Source organism: Cebus imitator, unplaced genomic scaffold (genome assembly GCF_001604975.1).
Source record: "Cebus imitator isolate Cc_AM_T3 unplaced genomic scaffold, Cebus_imitator-1.0 Scaffold13, whole genome shotgun sequence".
NCBI classification, from domain to species: domain Eukaryota; kingdom Metazoa; phylum Chordata; class Mammalia; order Primates; family Cebidae; genus Cebus; species Cebus imitator.
In genome coordinates, this window is record NW_016107328.1 from 5,901,271 (window position 1) to 5,916,419 (window position 15,149).

The following is a 15,149-nucleotide window of genomic DNA, read 5'->3' on the forward strand; positions in this document are numbered from 1 at the left end:
GGCACGGGGCGGAGGGTCCCGTGCGGGACCCCCCGCCCGCGCCCCGCGCGCGGCTGCCGGCGGGCCAAGGGTTAAGCGAGGCGGGAGCCCCCAGCGCGCAGCGGCTCGGGCCCGGGAATGCTTAGTCAGGATTCCGATTTCCTGTCGAAGTGTTTGGATTTCCTGAAACCCGCGCCCTCCGCCGCTGAGCGGGATCGTGCGAGCAGCTCGCGTCGCCGCGGCCTCCTCCCCCTCGGCACATGGTCGCCCGCCCCTTCCTGCGCCGCGCTCGGCTCCCGCGCCTCGCCTGGCCTGGCCCTTCGCCGCCGCGGGCGAGCTCTCTGCGCCGGGCAGCCCCGGGCCCGCACTTCCCGCTCCGCCGGCGCCTCCAGGTCGCCGTTCGCTTTCCCACCCGAGAGCCTCGAGCGCCCGGCCGAGCCCGCGATGGAATAATGCCCAGCGGCCCGCCCGGTCCCGGTGAGTTGCGGGGCGCCCGGACGGGCTCGGCGGGGCTGGGCGGAGTGGCTCACGAGTGCGGGCGCCCCCTGCCCGGTCCCTGGCGCGAAGAGGGGCTCCGGGACGGGGCGCCGGGCGGGCTCCGGCTCCTCTTGCCGCGGGGTGTCCTTCTCCGCGGGGAGGGCGCCGGCCCGGGGCTGGGGCGTGTGCGGGGCGTGCGGCCAGGCTCTGCAGGGCCGGGCGAGGCCGCCCGGTGGGTGGGGGGGTGTCTCCGCGCCTGCAGCCCCAGGAGGGGGGTCCCTGCCGTGGGGGCAGGGAGGGGGTCCGTCCTGGGAGGGCTTCGCGTCCTGCTCCGGGGGAAGGCCCGGGACGACGCGCCTGGCGGCCGGGACCCCGCGATGGGGCGCCCTCCCGGCATTGTCTGGCGCGGCCGAGGAAAGTTTCCCGCGGCCCCCAGCCCCTGCCCGGACCCGGCGCTGCCTGGCAGGCCCCAGGCCACTTGCCTAAAGCAAAAGAAGCGAAACCAAAGGGAAGGGGGATAAAAGCCCCACTTCGAGCTTGGTGTTTGCTCCAGGTGGAGCGTGAAGCGGCGTGTGTTTTTTCCGCTTGTACCATTTTGGGACCTGCTGCGTTTTCTGAGAGCGACATGAAGTTTCAAAGAAAAAAGAAACTTGCTGGTGCCCAGGATTTCTGCGGTTTGATACATCCCAAGAGTTCATCTTGGGCACTTCTAAAGCGGTTTCCTTTAGTAATGTGGTTTTCCAGTAGCTCAGGGAGGCGGATGGTCAACTGCAGACCATCATCCTTAACCTGACCTCAAACTTTACCTGTACTCATCAGGAAAGAAAAAGAACTCCCTCCCGCATTTCCCTGTCTACTCAGTGAGATTATCTTGGTGTGATTGATTCTGGGATGACATCAGGACCTGGATTGCTGAGTAATGTTTTGGGATTGTAAAAGCTTGTTCAGTTTTTAGGCCAGGGTTATCGCCTATTGCAACCTTCACCCCAAAGCCTTTCTGTTTTGCAATTTTGCAATTGTAGCTCCGCCAGATAGCTTTAAGAAAATGCAGGTTTTCTGGAAACACCCAGTCAACAGTTTAGAAAGAAGATCTTGGAGAACAACTGATTCTGCCCCTTCTGAGGAGGCCTTTCTCGAAAGGTGACCTGACTTGCCAAGGTCATGTGACCAGGAGTAATTTCCACTTCTTCAAACTCAGTCCCGTGCTCCTTCCACTGTGTTAGATTTTGATCTGTTAGCCATGAAACAGATTTGGAAACATGTCTTCTTTGCATCATAACCTTAACCACTTTAGTGCCTTCTCTTCTGTCCTGTCTGTTAATGCTATTTTTAAGAAATACACTTATCTGAAACTACATATTCTGAGATAGGAAGTTAAAAAAAAATCACCTAACCCCTACTGTTCAGCCAGTAAATGGATTTGGAGGTTCAGCTACCAAATGGATTTGAAGTATAAAATGAGTAGCTTATTATATGGGGAATTATTTTTCTCTATCCCATTCTTTTGTGAAAAATGGAAATTCCCAGGTCCAAAAAAGGGCAGTATCTTAGCACATAATGGACCCTATGATGTTCTCTAGACTTGATTTTCAGCCCTCCTGTTTCTTATGAGCTAAGCAGCCCATCTATTTTTCTCATGAGAGCTCTGAATGGCTGGTTTTTCATTTTTAGTACGTGATAATATTGGAGAGAAAGGACTTTTCGCAAGCTTGCCATTTGGCGAGGGAAATTGAAATTCTCTACACCTCCCCAGTCCTCACCAGCCACAGTGAGCCAGATTTTCAAAATCAGTGCAAGCCTGGCGGGCCCAAAGATGAATGTGTGCATTCAGATTGAGCCCTGCCTCGTGAGGACTCATGTCCTGGCTGGCATCTCCACGCTGCACCTAGGTGGATGAAGTCTAGAGGAAAGAAGAGAACCCCAGCTAGCTAAGACAGTGTTGTTTCTGCCATTTCCCCACACAGGTCTCGGTCGTATTTGGATCCTGCTGCTCTGTTCTTATTTTCCCCTCTCCTTTCTTCACCCAGCCACTGCTGTATCTAGCATGGGCTCCAGAAGGTTTGCTCGCTTGCTTGCTTGCTTGCTTTCTTTCTTTCTTTCTTTCTTTCTTTCTTTCTTTCTTTCTTTCTTTCTTTCTTTCTTTCTTTCTTTCTTTCTTTCTCTTTCTTTCTTTCTCTCTCTCTCTTTCTTTCTTTCCTTTCTTTCTTTTTTCTTTCTTTCTTTCCCTCCCTCCCTCCCTCCCTTCCTTCCTTCCTTCCTTCTTTTCCCTTCCCTTCCCTCCCTCCCTCCCTCCCTCCCTTCCTTCCTTCTTCTTTTTTGAGTTGGAGTCTCGCTCTGTCACCCAGGCTAGGGTGCACTGGCGCAATCTCAGCTCACTGCAAACTCTGCCTCCTGGGTTCAAGCAGTTCTCTGCCTCAGCCTCCTGAGCAGCTGTATTACAGGCGCCTGCCACCCTGCTGGCTAATTTTTGTATTTTTAGTAGAGACAGGGTTTCACCATCTTGGCCAGGCTGGTCTTGAACTCCTGACCTCGTGATCCACCTGCCTTGGCCTCCCATAGTGCTGGGATTACAGCAATCTTTTCTAGGAGACTGCATGAGTGATCCCCACATGAGCAATTTATTAAGCACTTTCTGTATGCCCTAGAAGTGTTACCTCCTCAGAAGTCCTAAGGAGGAGTGGAAACTTCTTGGGGAGCCTTGCCCAGAAAGGATAGCACTTCCCAGATTTATCTGGAATTGAGTTTTTCTTTCATACATTCAGGGAAACATTTGCTAAGTGGCTCCCCTGTGGAAGGTGCCAGTCATGCAAAGATGAATAGGACCCGTTCTCAAGGCCTTCTATTTCCAGCCTCATCTTTCAGTGTCAGCCTCACACTCTATCTTTAATTAATCAATTGAACAACTATGTATTGAGCACGTGAGCCATGCTAAGCCTTGTGTGAAGTCCTGATGATACAGTGGTGGATGAAATAGACCTGGCACCGCCCTTCTGGAGCTTACATTCCTCTGGAAGAGATAGGCAAGAAGGAAGAAGGAGTAGAAACAACCTCTAACAAATGAACGATTCCTTGTTATCAAAGAAACAGACCTGGGACCAAAGTAGGGGCTGGTGGCACCAAGTTGGTCCTGGTTTTGCAAGGAAAAGGCTTTCTGAGTTTGGAAAGCAGAGAAGGAACTGGCCAGGCAGAGAGATTGTGGGGGAGGGATGGGAATGTGCAAAGTTGGCTTGGCGTGTTCCAAGGAGTGAGGGCAGGGCTAGAGTGTAAGGAAGAGGTGGGGGGAAGGGCACAATGTGAGGTTTGAGAGGGAAGCGGAGGGGGGGATCACATAGTCAATTATAAGCCATGCTGGGGAAGAGTCCCCCCACCCAAAGGGAAGCTTTGGTGAGTTTAAGCTCAGCGGTGAGAGCTGATTGGCTTTTTTTTTTTTTTTTTTTTTTTTTTTTTGGACAGAGTCTAGCTCTGTTGCCCAATCTGGAGTGCACGATCTCAACTCACTGCCACCTCTGCCTCCTGGGTTCAAGTGATTCTCCTGCCTCAGCCTCCTGAGTAACTGGGATGACAGGCATGTACCACCACACCTGGCTAATTTTTGTATTTTTAATAGTGATGGGATTTTGCCATGTTGATCAGGCTGGTCTCAAACTCCTGACCTCAGGTGGGCCACTGAGGCCAGGCTGATTGACATTTTGAAGAGATTGCTTTGACTGCTTTGATTAAGAGTGGATCATGGAGGCAAAGTGTAGAAACAGGGAGACCACTTAGGAAGAAAGATGATGGTGGCTTAGAACGGGGCAGCAGCAATGGAGGTAGAGAGAAGTGGGCGGAGCCTGCTTAGATCTTGGAAATAGCATTGATGAGATCTGATGATGGATTTCATCAGAATGAGGCAAGGGAAGGGACTCAAGGGTGACTTGGGATTCTAGCTTGAACAGCTAGGTGCATGGTGGCAGACAGGAAGACTAGGAGGATTATGCTCATGGAGAAAATCAAGTTCTGTATCAGCCATCTGAAATTTGAGATGTCTAGGAGGCATCCTATGGAGATGGCAGGCAGGCAGCAAGCCACATGACTGGACCTCCGAGGAGACTTGCGGGCTAGAGACATTATTACCAGCCTGCTCTGGAGCCGCCAGAGTGCTTGCTGGTACACGTCCTGCTGTTTCATTTCCCTGAGTGTCTGCTTACGTTCTTCCCCAAGCCTGGGATGCTCTTCCTGTCTTCCAGGCTAATTGCTGCTCATCTTTAAACAGCACCTGCATCTTTATCTCTTCGAAGATGCCTTTAACTCCTTCCCTTACTCTTGGGTTCCTGTGTTTACTTCATCGTGTGTTCAGTTGAAGCTACCTTTTTTTTTTTTTTTTTTTTTTTTTTTTTTTTTAAGTGTCTTATGTGAATGAAACACTTGGTGCTGGCCTTACCACATAGTGAGTACTCACAGTAAGGGTAAATTCAACAAATGTTAGCTATTATTGTTATTACTGATGGGGGTGATAGACTTATAAATATCAGGATAAGCATAATGATAGTGTATTGGTTTCTTATTGCTGCTATAACAAATTACCACATACTTAGTGGTTTACGTCATACAAATTTACTGTCTTACAGTTCTGGAGGTCAGAAGCCTAGAATGGATCTTGCTGGGCTGAAATCAAGGTGTTAGCAGAGCTACATTCCTCCTGGAAACGCTGGGAAGAATCTGTTCCCTTGTCTTTTTCAGTGTCTGTAGGCCACTTGCATATCTTGGCTTGTGGTCTCCTTCTACCACTTTGAAAGCCGGCAATGGTGGTCTTAATCCCCAGGCTTCCATCTCTCTGGTTCTCCCTTCCAGCATCTTCTTCCACCTTGAAAGACACTTAAAGTTATTCCATTGGGCCATGTGTATAATCTAGGCTACTCTCCCTCTTTTAAGGTCAACGCTTTGCAACCTTAATTTTACATTACATGTAACTTGTGTAACCTAATGTATTCACAGGTCCTGGGGATTAGGATGTGGTTATCTTTGCAGGTAGGGAAAGGAGGGTCTTACGGGAGTTCTGGGGAGAGGTTTCTAGCCCATGGGGAAGAGGAGGGCAAGGATATCTATCTGTGGCCATGGTGATGCATGGGTGGGAGTCAGCCTCTACCGTGTCCTCATGGTCACTCCTTTGTCAAGGCTCTTCTCTGTGCCAGGCCTCCGTGAAGAGTTGGAGTTGAGGATTCATTTCACTGTGCATTCTTCAGCTGTCGGCCCATTGTTCGCTTTCAACCCAGGGACGCTAACTTCTCACCTGGCCTCTTGTACAAAATAAATTTACTAACCCATGCAAACCCTCTGCCAGCCTACCTACCTGCATGTCCTCTCCCAGGAAGGGATGGGCAGGGTGTGGGCTGGGTCCTCTGACTTGAGAGTCTGCACCTCTCCTCTACCGTTCATTATCCAGCACAGCACAGGTCCCTACAGTTGTTTCCTTTTGTACACCTAAAACCTTGGTTCCAAAGCCGCAGCCAGGTCCCTAACCTCAGCCAGCCCTGTTCCCAGAGCAGGCCGTTGGCCCCAAGAGAGGTCACAAAGGAGTGTGTGGTTCAATTAGAACAGATCCGTCTGAGTCTTTAGGGGAAGAAGCCACTGGGGGGCCTGGCTCACTGGTGGCCCCATCTTCTGAGAGTAAAGGAAACACACCACGATGTGTTGTGTAGCCACGTCGCTGCGAGGGGGTAATGAAGACCAGATTTCTGAAGTCCTCTCAGTTATTTAGAGAAAATGAGCTCCTGTCCCAGATCCTCCCCAGAAACAGATGGTTTCTTGAGACCTTAAGCACTTTGGAGAGGCACATGAGCTCTCTTGGCCACCGGCATGCTGAGTTACAAAGCGACCGAGGGCGTCTGCTGCCTGGGTTACCCTGCCAGCCCCTTCAGCTCCCATCCCTTGGCAATGCCACAAACTAAGCTTGTCTTATAATATTTTTGGTGTTTCCTCTTCCTTTACTGCCCTAAGTCAGGAAGTGCGAAGGTACACAGTGTTAAGAAAACAAAAGATGTCCCTCGAGTGGCGGGATCCTAGTTGGAGCCTGATTTGGGATAAAGAAGAGTGCCTGTCAGTACTTCCCCAGCTGTGGTGGGAGTTACGCAGAAGCCAGCCAGGGAGGATCAGCTGCAGGCAGAACAGGAAGAAGGGCGTCAAGACAGTGCCTGCCTGCGGCTTCTGGGGGTTGTTGGCGTTTCCCTCTTCAAAGCCAATCGTGAATTTTTGGTCAAGGCTTCTGCCTTTGTAAAAACTCAGCCTGTGTGTAACAATACTGTATGCCTATTTCATTGTCGTTCTCTTTTTCCTTTTTTTTTTTTTTTAATGGAGTCTCCCTCTGTTGCCCAGGCTGGAGTGCAGTGTCACTATCGCAGCTCACGGCAACCTCTGTTCCCAGGTTCAAGTGATTCTCCTGCCTCAGCCTCCTGAGTAGCTGGGATTATAGGCGTGTGCAACCATGCCCGGCTAATTTTTGTATTTTTAGTAGAGATGGGGTTTCACCATGTTGGTCAGGCTGGTCTCAAACTCCTGACCTCGTGATCTGCCCGCCTTGGCCTCCCAGATGCTGGGATTATACGCGTGAGCCCCCGTACCCAGTCTCATTGTAGTTTTCTATCTAAATAATTTCCTTTTGAGTAGAAATGTAAAAAGGGTGCCCAGGCATTCTATTACAGCTGTTTTCTCCTGAGATCCATAACCTTGGGGGATGCTGGATGGCTCAACAGAATGGTCGGTGGGTGGGAAAACCAGAAGATTCTGGGGTCTCCTGTAGTCACCGCCTTTCCTTCTCTTCTGCAATACTGACTTAACTGAGGTAATGAAGGAGAAGCAGGTAGCACAAGGGTCCCGTAGATGGTAGCCGCTGTTACAACTGCCTTGCAGGGAAATGTGAGCAGGGGCGTGTTGAAGGGGATTGGGAACTGGGACTCTATGTTATTCCTCTTGTCCCTTTGTGCCCAGCAAATGACAGGCACTGGATGAGGAGGCTGAGTCAGGTATATTGGCTTGAGTGGCTTAGCTGTGTTACCACCTTTGTTGAACTTTTCGTCATTGAGTTTTAATTTTTTTTTTTTTTTGAGTTGGAGTCTTGCTCTGTCACCCAGGCTGAAATGTGATGATGTGATTTTGGCATACTTCAACCTCTGCCTTCTGGGTTCAAGTGATTCTCCTGCCTCAGTCTCCTGAGTAGCTGGGATTACAGGCATGTGCTACCACACCCAGTTAATTTTTGTATTTTTGGTACAGATGGGGTTTCACCATGTTGTCTTGGCTGGTCTTGAATTCCTGAACTCAGGTAATTCGCCCTTCTCAGCCTCCCAAAGTGCTGGGATTACAGTGAGCCACCACTCCCAGCCTAATTTTTAATATTATTACTTTAGGTGATAGGGTCTGGCTCTGTTGCCCAGGTTGGAGTGCAGTGGCACCAATATAGCACACTGAAGCCTCTAACTCCAGGGCTCAAGTGATCTTCCTGCCTCAGGCTCCCGAGTAGCTGGGACTACCAACAAGAGCCACCGTACCTGTCATTCATTCATTCATTCGGTAGAGATGGGTCCTGCTTTGTTGCCTGGGATGGTCTCACACTTCTGGCTTCAATGGCTAGGCACAGTGGCTCATGCATGTAAGCCCAACACTTTGGGAGTCCAAGGCAGGTGGATTGCTTCAGCCTTGGGAGTTTGAGACCAGCTTTGGCAACATGGTAAAACCTCATCTCTCAAAAAAAAAAAAAAAATTAGCCAGGCACGGCAGTGTACTCCTGTAGTCCTAGCTACTCAGGAGACTGAGGTGGGAAGATTGCTTGAGCCCAGGGAGGTCAAGGCTGCAGTGAGCCAAGATTGTGCCCCTGCAGTCCAGCCTGGGTGGCAGAATGAGACCCTGTCTCAAAAAAACCAAACTCCTAGCTTCAAGCAATCCTCCTGTCTCAGCCTCCCAAAGTACTAAGATTACAGATGAGAGTTTATAATTTTAGTGAGTATATATCTTACTTTTAGAAATTCTTAGTTCTCTTTCAGTTCAGCCTGCCCTTCTATCCTTGAGTCCTGTTCTTTCCTTAGGGTTTCTGTTTCATATTTTGTATCTTCGTTTTAGATACACTGATGTTCTCTTTCAGATTGCTCTATGTTTGTTCTAGAGGAACCAGTTCTCCCATTTGTTATGTCTTGTGCTTTAGGGCTTAGTGGCTCATGCCCCATGATAGTCCCACCTATTTGGGTAGCAGAGATGTCTCCACTTAGCAGTATTATGCTTCAGCAAAGAGCCTAAGTGTTTCCTGGGTCCTGGAAAAGTTTCTATGGGAGCTTGTGGGCCCAAGATTTTGACCCTAGACCAGTGGTGTATGGTGGTTTCCATAGTCATACCCAGGGGCTTTAAAATCCTCACAGAAGCCTTTTTTCCTTACTTAGATCCTGCTTTCTTGCCATTTCTCTGGGCTGTGGGAGGAATAGTTCAGGCCCTCATTTTAGAGGAGACTTTGATCTCTTCGGGGGTCCTGATTTTATAAAGGCGTCTCAGTTCTCCGGTCATCCTGGGAGACACCAAGTTGCAACCAGCTAGCTTAATATTCAGTCTTCTTTTTCAGACCAGGAAGAGAAAGAATATTTATGAAAATGTATAAATTGCCATTTTGGGAAAAGAACTGAGATCTGTAACAGAACATTAGTAACGAGAAGATTGGATTCATATCAGCAAGTACTTACTGAGTGCTCCCTGCACATTCACCTGCTGCAGTGCCTGCTGGAGGTACAAGGGGGGTGGTAGGTAAGGGCCTTGATCATTTCTGTAACCCCTAGTGCCTAGCACCGAGCCTAGCACAGGAAGACAATAAATATTTCAGAAGAAAGAAAGGAGACCGGGTGCAGTGACTCATGGCTGTAATCCCAGCACTTTGGGAGGCCGAGGCGGGTGGATCACGATGTCAGGAGTTCGAGACCAGCCTGGCCAACATAGTGAAACCCCGTCCTTACTAAAAATACAAGAAATGAGCTCTGTGTGAGTGGCAGGCACCTGTAATCCCAGCTACTCGGGAGACTGAGGCAGGAGAATTGCTGGAACCCAGGAGGCGGAGGTTGCAGTGAGCTGAGATCACGCCATTGCACTCTAGCCTGGGCGACAGATCAAGACTCCATCTCAAAAAAAAAAAAAAAACAAAAGAAAAAAGAAAGAAAGGAGACGCATGCGCTTGAAGAAGACGAATATGCAGAAGACATAGTAAGAGAACTGAATTGAGACTCAGAAGACCTGAGTTCTGGTCTGGAATGGACACTGACTAGTTATGTGACTTCAAATAGTAGCCATTTATCCTCTTTGGACCTCAGTTCCCCACCTGCGTAAAGGGGATGGTCGCTCCTGTCCTGAGTCACCCTTCCCACCAGGTTACAGTACAGTAATGAGTATGGGAGTGTAGGAGCCTTGGAGGGGTAAGGAGTCCGTCTTGTCTTCAAGACCAATGGGACGACATGCCTTCCAGCAGCCATCTTGCTTTGGGAACTCCCTTTATCTCACCCTGTAACCGCTGTGGGTGCTGAGTTTTCAGGGGATGGGCTGTAAGCATTTTAGGTCTCGTTTGAGCTAAGGGGCTATTCTTTGGTGTATGGTCAGTATTTGAGCATTGGGGAGCTGACCTGCTTCCTGTCTCATGTGATGTCCTTTCCCCTAGAAGTTCCCAATGGACCCCATCAATAAGGGCTGAGCTGTCGCAGAGAGCCATCGTGGGATAGAATTTTGGCGTTTCATTGCCTTCGTGATCTTTGACCCGCTGTTCTCTGCAGCTTCTTCTCTGGAGAGTGGTTCTCATGACCCCTCCAGTGCGCTGTCCTTTGGCTAGTTCGTTCTTTCCTGCCTAAGGTGACTTGGAGGGTGAAGGGTAGGAGCATTTGTCATGATGCTATGGGAAAACCACTGGACTTGGAATCAATAGTGATAGCTCTTATGTATTGCTCATTAATATATGCCATTATTGTTCTAAGCAGCTTTCCTCTATGAGCTCATTTAATCCTCATAATAACCCTATGAAATAGTTGCTGTTTTTAACCTCCACTTTATACATGAGGAGCCTGAGCTACACAGAGCCTAGTTAACTTCCCTGAGGTCATATAGTTAGTAAGTGGCAAGATTTTTTTTTTTTAGACAAGGACTCACTCTGTCTCCCACGCTGGAGTGCGATGGCGCTATTACAGCTCACTGCAACCTTGTGATCCCAGGTTCAAGTAACCCCGCCTGGTTCAAGTGATCCTCCCACCTCAGCCTCCCTAATACCTGGGACTACAGGTGTACACCACCAGGCCCTGCTAATTTTTGTAGTTTTAGTAGAGACGAGGTTTTGCTGTTTTGCCTAGGCTGATCTTGAATTCCTGGGCTCAAGCGATCCACCTATCTCAGCCTTCCATAGTGCTGGGATTTCAGGTATGGGCCACCATGCTTGGCCCTTGGAAATGACAAGATTTTAAGCGAGGTGATCTGTGTTCAATACCAGTACTCTTGACCATGACACAATATTGCCTCTACAGACTTGAATTTGAATTTCATGCCCTAATTCTTCATGTGGCCTTGGAAGAGTCTGCTTTTAGCCTTTCTCTTAGCCTGCCTGAGCTTTAGTTTTCTATCCTGTAAATTGTGAAAACTCACAGTTTTTTAGGGTGTCAAATAAAGCAATACATAAGGAAAGTGGCTAAGCAAGCGCCTGGCACATAACGGGTACTGAACAAAAATGAGTGGGTTTCGGAATGAGATAAGAGTTCTCATTTGCATGATCAGTAGGGAGAAGAAGCATAAAAGAATGAATTCGATTTTAAGAGTTTTCATTGCACAGACTTCCCTGCATATCCTGGTGTATGCCAAGCACTTAGGTTACAAAGATGAAAAATCAAAGTCCACGTGCTAGAATACCTTCCAGTTGAATACAAGAGAAAGATACATAACTGTAATAATTTTGAACGAATGTCACCCAACAGCATGGGAGAGTTACCAAGGAACAGTCTTGGGTGTATAGGGAAGGGAGAGAGTCCTCCCAGCAGGGTGGTCAGAAAACGCTTTGCGAAAGAAGTGTCTGAGCTTTACTTTTCCAAGATAGGCAGGATTTCCCTAAGTGGGGAGAGAAGGGAAGGATACACAAGGCTGAGAAGAGCTGGATCAAAGTCTTTGTGGTAGGAACGTGCAGGCTGTTTTTAGGGAGGTCTAAGGAAAATGTGTTCAAGGAGAAAGGTGAAACTTGTAGTGGAAATGAAATGGCATTTGGGGCTCCTCTCTGAAATGCAGTCATCCCTGCTACTTCCTGTGCCTCCACTGTTACAGAACTCCTGATCTAGAAAAGCAAACTACAGTGTCGTTTATAGACCTTCCCATAATAGCCGTTAGCAAGTTTCCTCTCCTAGGACAGTTACTTCCTCAGCCCTAAAATAGAATGGCAGCAGGGTGGAGACGTGGCATATTTGCAGTCTACGCTGTTGAGCAGCATACTGCGGGGGCGAGTGAGCCACCAGGTGTAGCAGACAGTGGTTGCTTACATAGCCTCCTTTCCCCTTCTTTTTTGCTGGCAGGACATTGATCTTCAGATTTCCACCTTCCAGCAAGTGAATCACTGGGTCCTATTCCCCTTGGCCGTGATTGGGTTAGGTGTGGGGAACTGACAAAGCTCTGGCCAGTGAAATATGAAAGGAAGTTGCCTGGCGGTGAGGGTGAAGAAAGATCTTTCTGCATCTTAAAAAGAGATATGTAGGAAGAAATGGCCCCTCTTCCTTTGTGGGATATACTGGGGTTGGCATGTGATACCTGGAACTGTGGCAGCCATCTTGGGACCATGAGGGAGCTTAGCTTAGGGGAGACCTGTTGAGGGTGTCAGAGCAGAAAAATGGAAGGAATGAGACACTAGGCACCTACCTTTAGATTATTCTGATGGGCGTTTTTGTTATTTGTGACTAAAAAACACCTTAGCGAATGTACAATGGGTTGGACACCTCATATGGCATCTAGAAGATTCTGGGTTCACTACACTTACCTCATTCACCCTAGGCTTTAGCCCATCACCCTGTTTGAATTCACTTCCAAAATGAAGAACTTTTATACGTTTACAGTCTTGCTGTTCGCATCATCTGAAATGCCCTCTCCCTCTCTTCTCTATCTGCCAAAAACCCCACTTATTCTTTAAAGCATGGCTCAGATGCACCATCTCTGAACAGCTTTTCTTGATCTTCATTATTGTGATTATCTTCTTCTTTGAGTACTCGTAACATTTGTCGTCCTCTTCTCAACCTCCCTTCCTCCCTCTCTCCCTTTGCCCCCCTTCCCCTTCGCCCTCTTTCCCCTCCCCTTCTTCCCTTGCCTCCCCTTTCCCCTCCCCCCTTCCCTTTCCTCCCCTTTCCCCTCCCCCTTCCCTTTCCTCCCCTTTCCCCTCCCCCTCTTCCCTTTCATTTCCACCTCCTCCTCCCCATTTCCCCCTTCTCCTCCTTCTCTTCCTTTGCTCCCCCCACCCTCTTCTTCCTCCTCCTTCTTCCCCTCTCCCAATTCCTCCTTTCCTCCTCCTCTCCTCCTCACCATTTTCCCTCTCCTTATGCTCTCCCTTTTCCCCCTCCTTCTCCTCCTTTCCTCCCCCTCTACCCTCCTCCCCCTCTCCCTTCTCCTCCCCTTCTGTCTCTTTCTATATGAAGTGCCTACCGTGTACCAGCTGTTGTGCTGCATGCCCTGCTATCCTGGAACCTCTCATACGAATGGCGGCCAGGCATGCCCAGATAATTATGAGACAACGTGCTTAGTGTGGTCCTACAGGAACATAACGTGTCATGGGCACCTAGGAAGAGGTACCTGACTCCACCTTGCAGGGAGGGTCAGAGAAGACTTGTTAACAGGTGTGATCCTTGAACCAAATCCTAAATAATAAATAGGAACCAGCCAGTAAAGAATGGAAGGAAGGGAAGGAAATTCTGGGTGTAGGGAGCCTCAGCAAGATGTGAATGGTAGCGATAGCACAGTTTATGCCGGGAATTGTGACTGGCTCCATGTGGTTGGAACCTACCAGTTGAGGTAGATGTGTTGAGGTCAGAGGAGGAGGCGGGAGCCACATCCTGGAGCTTGAACTTTGTCTGGAAGCCACTGAGGAACCATTGAAGGCATAAGGCCGGGGAGTGATGTGATTCTTGCCTGTTGAAAAGGTGCCTCTGGCTACATTGGGCTGAATAGATTAGTGGTTGAGGGCAAGGTCTGGAAGGAGAAGACCAGCTATGATGCCCTTACAGGAGTCTGGAAGGGAAGATGGGGAGGCAGTAGGATTGGCTGGCTTGGAGATCATTTTGTGGGGGGATGGGGAAGAGAGAGAGCCATGACACTGAGCTTTCCGTGTCATGGCAAGACTGAGTCATGTCTGTCTCAAAACGTTGTTGCCCCCCGGCCTCCTGGTCCTACCAGTGGGTGCGTCCCGTGGAGTGGTCCTGGCTTCAGTGGAAGACAAGCTGGGGGGGATGCCGGTCTGTGTCCTCCCTTCTCTCCTGTCTTCTCTTCCCTCAGCTGCGGCACTTTGGCTCCTGTTTAAGTGGAACAGGAAGTGGGGCTGTGACATGGTTTTCCTGGCGTCCTTGCTTTCTAGGTCTGAGCTTGAGAAGAGAGAGACTCCCTTAATGCCTGTCACTCATTGTCTTTCTTTCTTGCTCTTCTTCCAACCCAAACCAATTCTGAATACACTTTCCCAGTGTCTGCAGTCCAGCCCCTTCTGTCTGTCCAGGAGTTCCTGCCTCAGGCCAGTGGTGTGTGTGGTTTTTCCAGAATCATCCAGCCCTCTCCTACCTCACTGCCTTCAGCCCATCCTCTGAGCTGCATCAGGGGAATCTCCTTAAAATGTCAGATTGGGTCACCTTCCTGCTTAACAAGCTTTGGTCTCCGTCCCCATGCCCAGGTGGTCAGGGGAAGAGGAAGGCAGCTGGACATTTCAACTGCTCAGACCCGGGGTCAGCCCTGGCCCTCCGCCTACTCATTGAAAACCCTCAGACAAGTCACCCAACTTGCTGAATCTTCATTTCTTCAGCTGTGAAATGGAGATAACTTGCCTTACTGAGGGATGAGTGAGTGAGAAAATACATTAAAGTGCTATCCTAACACATACGTACACACACACACACACACACACACACACACACACAGATTTTCTTTCCTCCTTACAGTTTTTTACTCATCTTGGTGAGTCCTTCATATCCACTTAGCACACTGCCCATGCTGCAGTAGACCAGATGCTTAATTCATGTTTGATGAGTGAATTATTCCTTCATTCCTCTTTAGCTGAGAGTTTGAAAATCTCTCTTTTGCTAAATTTGAGAAGCTTTTTTTGATTTGTCTTTGAGGTCCAGAAGGACTGGGGCCCTGGTGCCCAGGGGAGTTCATATGGTGAGGGAACGGAAGCAAAGACTCAGTCTCAGGTTTCCTGACTTCAAGCCAGTGATCTTTCCAGTGGCCACCCTGTAACTTCCTGGACAATCATGAGCCATCTACTGGGGCATGTTGCCCAGGTTCTGGGATGTATCGTCATGAAAAGAGTGGAGCCCTCCAGGCAGCTATTAGAGAGAACAACAAATTGAGGAGTTGGCATAAGCAGAGCCACAGGAATTAGTGAAGTATACATGCATTACTCTTCAAAACTCATTTTTCCCAAAGAATCTTAATGGACAGAACGTGTGTGTGTGTGTGTGTGTGTGTGTGTGTGTGTGTGTGTG

General features: G+C 49.1%; 1 protein-coding gene across 4 annotated transcripts in view; it reads left to right on the forward strand.

Moving 5' to 3' along the window:
* The first annotated feature begins 242 nt into the window (after positions 1–242).
* ASAP1 (ArfGAP with SH3 domain, ankyrin repeat and PH domain 1) overlaps positions 243–15,149 on the forward strand; it is a 407,759-nt gene continuing 392,852 nt past the window's right edge. For 3 of the 4 annotated variants that reach the window (XM_017499205.2, XM_017499197.2, XM_037728520.1), the window contains exon 1: positions 243–456. The gene's annotated coding sequence lies outside the window, so the exon portion shown is untranslated. The remainder of the gene's footprint in view (positions 457–15,149) is intronic. The other variant, XM_017499185.2, reaches the window with a different exon arrangement.